Genomic DNA, 11,343 nt, shown 5'->3' with positions numbered 1-11,343 from the left:
AATATCTTAGAATAAAGAATAAGCTGAATTGAATGGAAGAATAATAGTAATTGCATTAATACTCGAGGAACAGCAGAGCTCCACACCTTAATCTATGGTGTGTAGAAACTCAACTGTTGAAATTACATAAGTGATAAAGGTCCATGCATGGCCAAATGGCCATCCCCCAGACGTGATCAAGAGATTAATCAAAAGACTAATTCCCAGATGAAAATACAATAGTAAAAAATCCTATTTATACTAGACTAGCTACTAGGGTTTACAGAAATAAGTCTAAGTGCAGAAATCCATTTCTGGGGCCCACTTTGGTGTGTGCTTGGGCTAAGCTTGAGCTTTACACGTGCAGAGGCTTCCCTTGGAGTTAAACCCCAAGTTGTAACGTATTTTTGGTGTTTAACTCTGGTTTGTGACGTGTTTCTGGCGTTTTACTCCAGAATGCAGCATAGAACTGGCGTTGAATGCCAGTTTGCATCATCTAAAATCGAATAAAGTATAAACTATTATATATTTCTGGAAAGCCCTAGATGTCTATTTCCAACGCAATTGAGAGCGCACCATTCGGAGTTCTGAAGCTCCAGAAAATCCATTTCGAGTGTAGGGAGGTCAGAATCCAGCAGCATCAGTAGTCCTTTGTCAGCCTCCTATCAGATTTTTGCTCAGGTCCCTCAATTTCAGCCAGAAAATACCTGAAATCACAGAAAAACACACAAACTCGTAGTAAAGTCCAGAAATGTGAATTTTGCATAAAAACTAATAAAAACATCCCTAAAAGTAGCTAGATCCTACTAAAAACTACCTAAAAAATGCCAAAAAGCGTATAAATTATCCGCTCATCACAACACCAAACTTAAATTGTTGCTTGTCCCCAAGCAACTGAAAATCAAATAGGATAAAAAGAAGAGAATATACTATAAATCTCAAAATATCAATGAATGTTAGTTCTAATTAAATGAGCGAGACTTGTAGCTTTTTGCTTCTGAACAGTTTTGGCATCTCACTTTATCCTTTGAAGTTTAGAATGATTGGCATCCATAGGAATTCAGAGTTTAGATAGTGTTATTGATTCTCCTAGTTAAGTATGTTGATTCTTGAACACAGCTACTTTTATGAGTCTTGGCCGTGGCCCTAAGCACTTTGTTTTCCAGTATTACCACCGGATACATAAATGCCACAGACACATGACTGGGTGAACCTTTTCAGATTGTGACTCAGCTTTGCTAAAGTCCCCAGTTAGAGGTGTCCAGAGCTCTTAAGCACACTCTTTTTGCTTTGGATCACGACTTTAACCATTCAGTCTCAAGCTTTTCACTTGGACCTTCATGCCACAAGCACATGGTTAGGGACAGCTTGATTTAGCCGCTTAGGCCTGGATTTTATTTCCTTGGGCCCTCCTATCCATTGATGCTCAAAGCCTTGGATCCTTTTTACCCTTGCCTTTTGGTTTTAAGGGCTATTGGCTTTTTCTGCTTGCTTTTTCTTTTTCTTTCTTAAAATTTTTTTCTCCATTTTTTTCGCAAGCTTTGTTCTTCACTACTTTTTCTTGCTTCAAGAATCAATTTTATGATTTTTCAGATCATCAACAACATTTCTCTTTTTCATCATTCTTTCAAGAGCCAACAATTTTAACATTCATAAACAACAAGATCAAAAATATGCACTGTTCAAGCATTCATTCAGAAAACAAAAAGTATTGTCACCACATCAATATAATTAAGCTAATTTCAAGGATGAATTCGAAACTCATGTACTTCTTGTTCTTTTGTATTAAAAATATTTTTCATTTAAGACAGGTGAAGGATTCATGGAATTATTCATAGCCTTAAGACATAGACTCTAGACATTAATGATCATGTAATAAAGACACAAACATAGACAAACATGAAGCTCAAAAACCAAAAAATAGAGAGATAAGAACAAGGAAGTTTAAGGAATGAGTCCACCTTAGTGATGGTGGCGCCTTCTTCTTGAAGGACCAATGGTGTTCTTGAGCTCCTCTATGTCTCTTCCTTGCCTTTGTTGCTCCTCCCTCATAGCTCTTTGATCTTCTCTAATCTCATTGAGAATGATGGAGTGTTCTTGGTGTTCCACCCTTAATTGGTTCATCTCATGACTCAATCCTTCTAGAGAAGTGTTGAGTTGTTCCCAATAGTTGTTTGGAGGAAAATACATCCCTTGAGGCATCTCAAGGATTTCTTGATGATGAACTTCCTCATGCGCCTTTTGAGATCCATGAATGGGCTCTCTTGTTTGCTCCATCCTCTTCTTAGTGATGGGCTTGTCCTCTTCAATGAGGATGGTTCCTTCTATGACAACTCCAGCTAAGTTGCATAGATGGCAAATGAGATGAGGAAAAGCTAGCCTTGCTAAGGTGGAGGGCTTTTCGGCTACTTTGTAGAGTTCTAGAGGGATGACTTCATGAACTTCTACCTCCTCTCCAATCATGATGCTATGGGTCATGATGGCCCGATCCACAGTTACTTCGGATCGATTGCTAGTGGGGATGATGGAGTGTTGGATGAACTCCAACCATCCTCTAGCCACAGGCTTAAGGTCCAGTCTTCTCAATTGAACTGGCTTGCCTTTTGAGTCTCTTTTCCATTGAGCTCCTTCCACACATATGTCCATGAGGACTTGGTCCAACCTTTGATCAAAGTTGACCCTTTGATGAGCGGATAATTTGTACGCTTTTTGGCATTGTTTTTAGTATGTTTTTAGTATGATCTAGTTAGTTTTTAGTATATTTTTATTAGTTTTTAGTTAAAATTCACTTTTCTGGACTTTACTATGAGTTTGTGTGTTTTTCTATGATTTCAGGTATTTTCTGGCTGAAATTGAGGGACCTGAGCAAAAATCTGATTCAGAGACTAAAAAGGACTGCAGATGCTGTTGGATTCTGACCTCCCTGCACTCGAAGTGGATTTTCTGGAGCTACAGAAGCCCAATTGGCACGCTCTCAACGGCGTTGGAAAGTAGACATTCTGGGCTTTCCAGAAATATATGATAGTCCATACTTTGCCCAAGATTTGATGGCCCAAACTGACGTTCAAAGTCACCCTCAGAATTCCCAGCGTTAAACGCCGGAACTGGCACAAGGATGGGAGTTAAACGCCCAAACTGGCACCAAAGCTGGTGTTTAACTCCAAGAAGAGTCTCTACACGAAAATGCTTCAATGCTCAGCCCAAGCACACACCAAGTGGGCCCGGAAGTAGATTTTTATGTCATTTACTCATCTCTGTAAACCCTAGGCTACTAGTTCTCTATATATAGGACCTTTTACTATTGTATTTTCATCTTCTGATCTTTGGAATCTTTTGATCTTTAGATCTTTTGATCATTGGGAGGCTGGCCTCACGGCCATGCCTAGACCTTATTCTTATGTATTTTCAATGGTGGAGTTTCTACACACCATAGATTAAGGTGTGGAGCTCTGCTGTACCTCGAGTATTAATGCAATTACTATTGTTCTTCTATTCAATTCCGCTTGTTCTTGTTCCAAGATATCACTTGTCCTTCAACTTGATGAATGTGATGATCCGTGACACTCATCATCATTCTCACCTATGAATGTGTGACTGACAACCACCTCCGTTCTACCTTAGATTGGGTGAATATCTCTTAGATTCCTGATACACGATGCATGGTTGATCGCCTGACAACCGAGCGCTCGCCTGACAACCGAGCCAGCCATTCCGTGAGATCAGCATCTTCGTGGTATAGGCTAGAACTGATGGCGGCATTCAAGAGAATCCGGAAGGTCTAACCTTGTCTGTGGTATTCTGAGTAGGATTCGATGATTGAATGACTGTGACGAGCTTCAAACTCCTGAGGGCGGGGCGTTAGTGACAGACGCAAAAGAATCACTGGATTCTATTCCGGCCTGATTGAGAACCGACAGATGGATAGCCGTGCCGTGACAGAGTGCGTTGAACATTTCCACATAGAGGATGGGAGGTAGCCACTGACAACGGTGAAACCCTTGCATAAGCTTGCCATGGAAAGGAGTAAGAAGGATTGGATGAAGACAGTAGGAAAGCAGAGAGACGGAAGGGATCCAGCATCTTCATACGCTTATCTGAAATTCCCACCAATGAATTACATAAGTATCTCTATCTTTATCTTTATGTTTATTCATCATTCATATCCATTTGAGTTTGCCTGACTAAGATTTACAAGGTGACCATAGCTTGCTTCATACCAACAATCTCTGTGGGATCAACCCTTACTCGCGTAAGGTTTATTACTTGGACGACCCAGTACACTTGCTGGTTAGTTGTGCGAAGTTGTAGTGATCACAATTTCGTCCACCAAGTTTTTGGCGCCGTTGCCGGGGATTGTTCGAGTATGGACAACTGACGGTTCATCTTGTTGCTTAGATTAGGTATTTTCCTTCAGAGTTCTTAAGAATGAATTCTAGTGTTTCAAGGTGATGTTCTTATTATCACCAAAGCTGATTGATTTTCATCAATTTAGCTCTTGAATGCAATGTCCTACTGAAGCTTGTTCAGCCATGTCTAATTTCTTTAGACTGAAGCTTTAGACTAACATTGCATGATTCCTGGAATTCTCATTAAGAATTGATACCTTTATTTTCTTTTTCCACTTAATTTTCGAAAAAACCAAAAATATTTTATGTTTCTTTTTGAGTCTAGTGTTTCATTTTAAGTTTGGTGTCAATTGCATGTTTCTGTTTTTCTTGCATTCATGCATGTGTCTTCATTAATCTTCAAGTTGTTCTTGATAATTTCATTGCTCTGATTTTTAAATTCTCTTGACTTGAGTGTTTATGTGTCTCATATGCATTCCCATTTTGTTAGTGTCAGTAGTATACAAACTGCTAAGTTTGGTGTCTTGCATGCATTATTATTTGATTTTAGTTGCATTTTGATTATTCCTTATTATTAAAAATCCAAAAATATTTTTAATTTGTGTCTTTTCAAGTCAATAATACAGAAAATTGAAGATTCAGAACATACTGCAGAGGAATTACACAGAAAAAGCTGGGCGTTCAAAACGCCCAGTGAAGAAGGGCAAACTGGCATTTAAACGCCAGCCAGGGTGCCTGGCTGGGCGTTTAACGCCCAAAAGGGTAGTAGTTTGGGCGTTAAATGCCAGAATGTGCACCATTCTGGGCGTTTAACGCCAGGATGGCACATGAGGGAAGATTCTGTTTTTAATTCAGATTTTTTTTCAAGTTTTCAAAATTTTTCAAAATCAAATCTTTTTCAAATCAAATCTTTTCAATCAAATCTTTTTCAAAATCAATTTCTTTCTATTTTTAAGGATACTTGCTATCAATTAATGATTTGATTCAACATTTCAAGTATGTTGCCTTTTCTGTTGAGAAAGGTTTAATGTTTGAATCATATCTTTTCTTGATAGCCAAGTCATTAATTTTCAAAATCAAATCTTTTTAAAATGTTTTTCAAATCATATCTTTTTAATCACATCTTTTTCAAAATAGTTTTCAATCAAATCTTTTTAATTTCTTATTTCAAAATCTTTTTCAAAAATCATTTTCTTTACTTAAGTTTTCGAAAATTAAATACTATTTTTCAAAATGTTTTTAAAATCTCTTACTTAATTTTCGAAAATTTCTTCCCCTCTTCTCACATCCTTCTATTTATGGACTAACACTATTCCTTAATGCACAATTCGAACTTCATCTTCTTTGATAAGTTCGAATTTTCTATTTCTGCCTTCTATTTCTCTTTTCCTCTGACACCTCAAGGAATCTCTATACTGTGACATAGAAGATTCCATATTTTCTTGTTCTCTTCTCTTTCATATGAGCAGGAGCAAAGACAAAAGCATTCTTGTTGAGGCTGACCCTGAACCTGAAAGGACCTTAAAGCGAAAGCTAAGAGAAGCTAAGGCACAATTCTCTGTAGAGGACCTAACAGAAATCTTCAAAGAAGAAGAACCCATGGCAGCCGAAAACAACAACAATGCCAACAATGCAAGGAAGGTGCTGGGTGACTTTACTGCACCTACTCCCGACTTCTATGGGAGAAGCATCTCTATCCCTGCCATTGGAGCAAACAACTTTGAGCTTAAGCCTCAATTAGTTTCTCTAATGCAACAGAATTGCAAGTTCCATGGACTTCCATTGGAAGATCCTCATCAGTTCTTAGCTGAGTTCTTGCAAATCTGTGACACTGTCAAGACTAATGGGGTTGACCCTGAGGTCTACAGACTTATGCTATTCCCTTTTGCTGTAAGAGACAGAGCTAGGACATGGTTGGACTCACAACCTAAAGAAAGCCTGAACTCTTGGGAAAAGCTAGTCAATGCCTTCTTGGCAAAGTTCTTTCCACCTCAAAAATTGAGTAAGCTTAGAGTGGAAGTCCAAACCTTCAGACAGAAGGAAGGAGAATCCCTCTATGAAGCTTGGGAAAGATACAAACAATTAATCAGAAAGTGTCCCTCTGATATGCTTTCTGAATGGAGCATCATAGGTATTTTTTATGATGGTCTCTCTGAACTATCCAAGATGTCTTTGGATAGCTCTGCTAGAGGATCTCTTCATCTGAAGAAGACGCCTACAGAAGCTCAAGAGCTGATTGAAATGGTTGCAAATAACCAATTCATGTACACTTCTGAAAGGAATCCTGTGAACAATGGGATAAATCAGAAGAAAGGAGTTCTTGAGATTGACACTCTGAATGCCATATTGGCTCAGAACAAGATATTGACTCAGCAAGTCAATATGATTTCTCAAAGTCTGTCTGGAACGCAAAATGCACCAAGCAGTACTAAGGAAGCTTCATCTGAAGAAGAAGCTTATGATCCTGAGAACCCTTCAATGGAAGAGGTGAATTACATGGGAGAACCCTATGGAAACACCTATAATCCTTCATGGAGAAATCATCCAAATCTCTCATGGAAGGATCAACAGAGACCTCAACAAGGTTTCAACAATAATAATGGTGGAAGAAACAGGTTTAGCAATGGCAAGCCTTTTCCATCATCTTCTCAGCAACAGACAGAGTGTTCTAAGCAGAACACCTCTGACTTAGCAACCATGGTCTCTGATCTAATCAAGACCACTCAAAGTTTCATGACTGAAACAAGGTCCTCCATTAGAAATTTGGAGGCACAAGTGGGATAGCTGAGCAAGAAAATTACTGAACTCCCTCCTAGTACTCTCCCAAGCAATACAGAAGAAAATCCAAAAGGAGAGTGCAAGGCCATCAACATGGCCGAATTTGGAGAGGAGGGAGAGGCAGTGAACGCCACTGAGGAAGACCTCAATGGACGTCCACTGGCCTCCAATGAGTTCCCCAAAGAGGAACCATGGGAATCTGAGGCTCCCAATGAGACCATAGAGATTCCATTGGACGTACTTCTGCCATTCATGAGCTCTGATGAGTATTCTTCCTCTGAAGAGGATGAGTATGTCACTGAAGAGCAAGTTGCTAAATACCTTGGAACAATCATGAAGCTAAATGACAAGTTATTTGGAAATGAGACTTGGGAGGATGAACTCCCTTTGCTCACCAAAGAACTGGATGACTTGTCTAGGCAGAAATTACCTCAAAGGAGACAGGATCCTGGGAAGTTTTCAATACCTTGTACCATAGGCACCATGACCTTCAAGAAGGCCTTGTGTGACTTAGGGTCAAGTGTAAACCTCATGCCTCTCTCTGTAATGGAGAAGCTAGGGATCTTTGAGGTGCAAGCTGCAAAAATCTCACTAGAGATGGCAGACAATTCAAGAAAACAAGCCTATTGACTTGTAGAGGATGTTCTGGTAAAGGTTGAAGACCATTACATCCCTGCTGATTTCATAGTCCTAGAGACTGGGAAGTGCATGGATGAATCCATCATCCTTGGCAGACCCTTCCTAGCCACAGCAAAGGCTGTGATTGATGTTGATAGAGGAGAATTGATCATTCAAGTGAATGAAGAATCCTTGGAGTTTAAGGCTCAAGGATATCCCTCTGTCATCATGGAGAGGAAGCATGAAGAGCTTCTCTTAAAACAGAGCCAAACAGAGCCCCCGCAGTCAAACTCTAAGTTTGGTGTTGGGAGGCCACAACCAACTTCTAAGTTTGGTGTTGAACCCCCACATTCAAACTTTAAGTTTGGTGTTGGGAGGTTCCAACATTGCTCTGAGCATCTGTGAGGCTCCATGAGAGCCCTCTGTCAAGCTACTGACATTAAAGAAGCGCTTGTTGGGAGGCAACCCAATGTTATATTTTATTTATTTTTCCTTTGTTATTTTATATTTTCTGTAGGTTGATGATCATGAGAAGTCACAAAATCAATTGAAAAAGCAAAAACAGAATGAAAAAATAGAAAGAAAAACAGCACACCCTGGAGGAAGATCCTGCTGGCGTTTAAACGCCAGTAAGGCTAGCAGATGGGCGTTTAACGCCCAGTCTGGCACCATTCTGGGCGTTTAACGCTAGAAAGGGGCACCAGACTGGCGTTAAACGCCAGAAAAGGGCAAGAAGTTGGCGTTAAACGCCAGAAAGGGGCACCAGCCCGACGTTTAACGCCAGAATTGGCACAAAGAGCAATTTTGCTCGCCACTTAGTGCAGGGATGACTTTTCCTTGACACCTCAGGATCTGTGGACCCCACAGGATCCCTACCTACCCCACCACTCTCTCTCTCTTCTTTACCCATTCACCAATCACCTCAACACCTCTTCCCCAAAAACCCTTCACCTATCAAATCCCATCTTCCTCTTCACCACTCACATCTATTCTTCATAAAACCCCACCTACCCCACCATTCAAATTCAAACCACTTTCCCTCCCAAACCCACCCATACATGACCGAACCATCACCCTCCCCCCACTCCTATATAAACCCTTCTTCACTCCCTCATTTTCACACAACCTAAACACTCTTTCTCTCCCTTGGCCGAACCACAAGGCCATCTCCATCTCCTCTATTTCTTCTTCTTCTACTCTCTTCTTTCTTCTTTTGCTCGAGGACGAGCAAACCTTTTAAGTTTGGTGTGGTAAAAGCACTGCTTTTTGTTTTTCCATAACCATTTATGGCATCCAAGGCCGGAGAAACCTCTAGAAAGAGGAAAGGGAAGGCAAAAGCTTCCACCTCCGAGTCATGGGAGATGGAGAGATTCATCTCAAGGGTGCATCAAGACCACTTCTATGAAGTTGTGGCCTAGAAGAAGGTGATCCCCGAGGTCCCTTTCAAACTCAAAAAGAGTGAATATCCGGAGATCCGACATGAGATCCGAAGGAAAGGTTGGGAAGTTCTTACCAACCCCATTCAACAAGTCGGAATCTTAATGGTTAAAGAGTTCTATGCCAATGCATGGATCACCAAGAACCATGATCAAAGTGTGAACCCGGATCCAAAGAATTGGCTTACTATGGTTCGGGGGAAATACTTGGATTTTAGTCCGGAAAATGTAAGGTTGGCATTCAACTTGCCCATGATGCAAGGAGATGAACACCCTTACACTAGAAGGGTCAACTTTGATCAAAGGTTGGACCAAGTCCTCACAGTCATTTGTGAAGAGGGCGCCCAATGGAAGAGAGATTCAAGAGGAAAGCTGGTTCAATTGAGAAGGCATGACCTCAAACCCGTGGCTAGGGGATGGTTGGAGTTTATCCAACGCTCAATCATTCCCACTAGCAACCGGTCCGAAGTTACTATAGACCGGGCTATCATGATTCATAGCATCATGATTGGAGAAGAAATAGAAGTTCATGAGGTGATATCCCAAGAACTTTATAAGGTGGCGGACAAGTCCTCTACCTTGGCAAGGTTAGCCTTTCCTCATCTCATTTGTCACCTCTGTTATTCAGTTGGAGTTGACATAGAGGGAGACATCCCCATTGATAAGGACAAGCCCATCACTAAGAAGAGGATGGAGCAAACAAGAGACCCCTCTCATCATCAAATCCCTGAGATGCCTCAAGGGATGCACTTTCCTCCACAAAACTATTGGGAGCAACTAAACACCTCCCTAGGAGAATTGAGTTCCAACATGGGACAACTAAGGGTGGAGCACCAAGAACATTCCATCCTCCTCCATGAAATTAGAGAAGATCAAAGAATCACGAGAGAGGAGCAACAAAGACAAGGAAGAGACATTGAGGAGCTCAAGCACCCCATAGGATCTTCAAGAGGAAGAACAAGCCGCCATCACTAAGGTGGACCCGTTCTTTAATTTCCTTGTTCTTTATTTTCTGTTTTTCAAAAATTATGCTTGTGTTTATCTATGTTTATGTCTTGTGATCATTAGTGTCTTAGTGTCTATGCCTTAAAGTTATGAATGTCCTATGAATCCATCACCTCTCTTAAATGAAAAATGTTCTTAATTGAAAAAGAGAAAAATTGCATGAATTTTGAATTTTATAACAGTTTAATTATTTTGATGTGGTGGCAATACTTTTGTTTTCTGAATGTATGCTTAAACAGTGCATATGTCTTTTGAATTTGTGGTTCATGAATGTTGGCTCTTGAAAGAATGATGAAAAAGGAGACATGTTACTGAGGATCTGAAAAATCATAAAAATGATTCTTGAAGCAAGAAAAAGCAGTGAATACACAAAAAAAAGAAAAAGAGAAGGAAAACGAAAAAAAAGAGAAAGAAAAAGAAAGAAATAAAAGTGTGATCCAAGGCAAAAAGAGTGTGCTTAAGAACCCTGGACACCTCTAATTGGGGACTCTAGCAAAGCTGAGTCACAATCTGAAAAGGTTCACCCAATTATGTGTCTGTGGCATGTATGTATCCGGTGGTAATACTGGAAGACAGAGTGCTTTGGGCCACGGCCAAGACTCAATAAGTAGCTATGTTCAAGAATCATCATACTTAACTAGGAGAATCAATGACACTATCTGGATTCTGAGTTCCTAGAGAAGCCAATCATTCTGAATTTCAAAGGATAGAGTGAGATGCCAAAACTGTTCAGAGGCAAAAAGCTAAAAGCCCCGCTCATCTAATTAATACTGATCTTCATAGATGTTTTTGGAATTCATTGCATATTCTCTTCTTTTTATCTTATTTGATTTTCAGTTGCTTGGGGACAAGCAACAATTTAAGTTTGGTGTTGTGATGAGCGGATAATTTGTACGCTTTTTGGCATTGTTTTTAGTATGTTTTTAGTATGATCTAGTTAGTTTTTAGTATATTTTTATTAGTTTAAATTTTCTGGACTTTACTATGAGTTTGTGTGTTTTTCTGTGATTTCAGGTATTTTCTGGCTGAAATTGAGGGACCTGAGCAAAAATCTGATTCAGAGACTAAAAAGGACTGCAGATGCTGTTGGATTCTGACCTCCCTGCACTCGAAGTGGATTTTCTGGAGCTATAGAAGCCCAATTGGCGCGCTCTCAACGGCGTTGGAAAGTAGACATTCTG

The 11,343-nt window shown here is 40.1% G+C and overlaps 1 non-coding gene across 1 annotated transcript; it reads right to left on the bottom strand.

The window, feature by feature from the left end:
* Window positions 1-6,329: 6,329 nt before the first annotated feature.
* LOC112713343 (small nucleolar RNA R71) lies at window positions 6,330-6,437 on the bottom strand. Its single transcript, XR_003158317.1, has one exon. It is a non-coding gene; the product is annotated as a small nucleolar RNA R71 (small nucleolar RNA).
* Between the last annotated feature and the right edge of the window lie 4,906 nt (window positions 6,438-11,343).

Source organism: Arachis hypogaea, chromosome 9 (assembly GCF_003086295.3).
Source record: "Arachis hypogaea cultivar Tifrunner chromosome 9, arahy.Tifrunner.gnm2.J5K5, whole genome shotgun sequence".
Lineage (NCBI taxonomy): Eukaryota > Viridiplantae > Streptophyta > Magnoliopsida > Fabales > Fabaceae > Arachis > Arachis hypogaea.
Note: the sequence above shows the minus strand (reverse complement) of the source record. Positions and strands in the feature narration are given on the sequence as shown.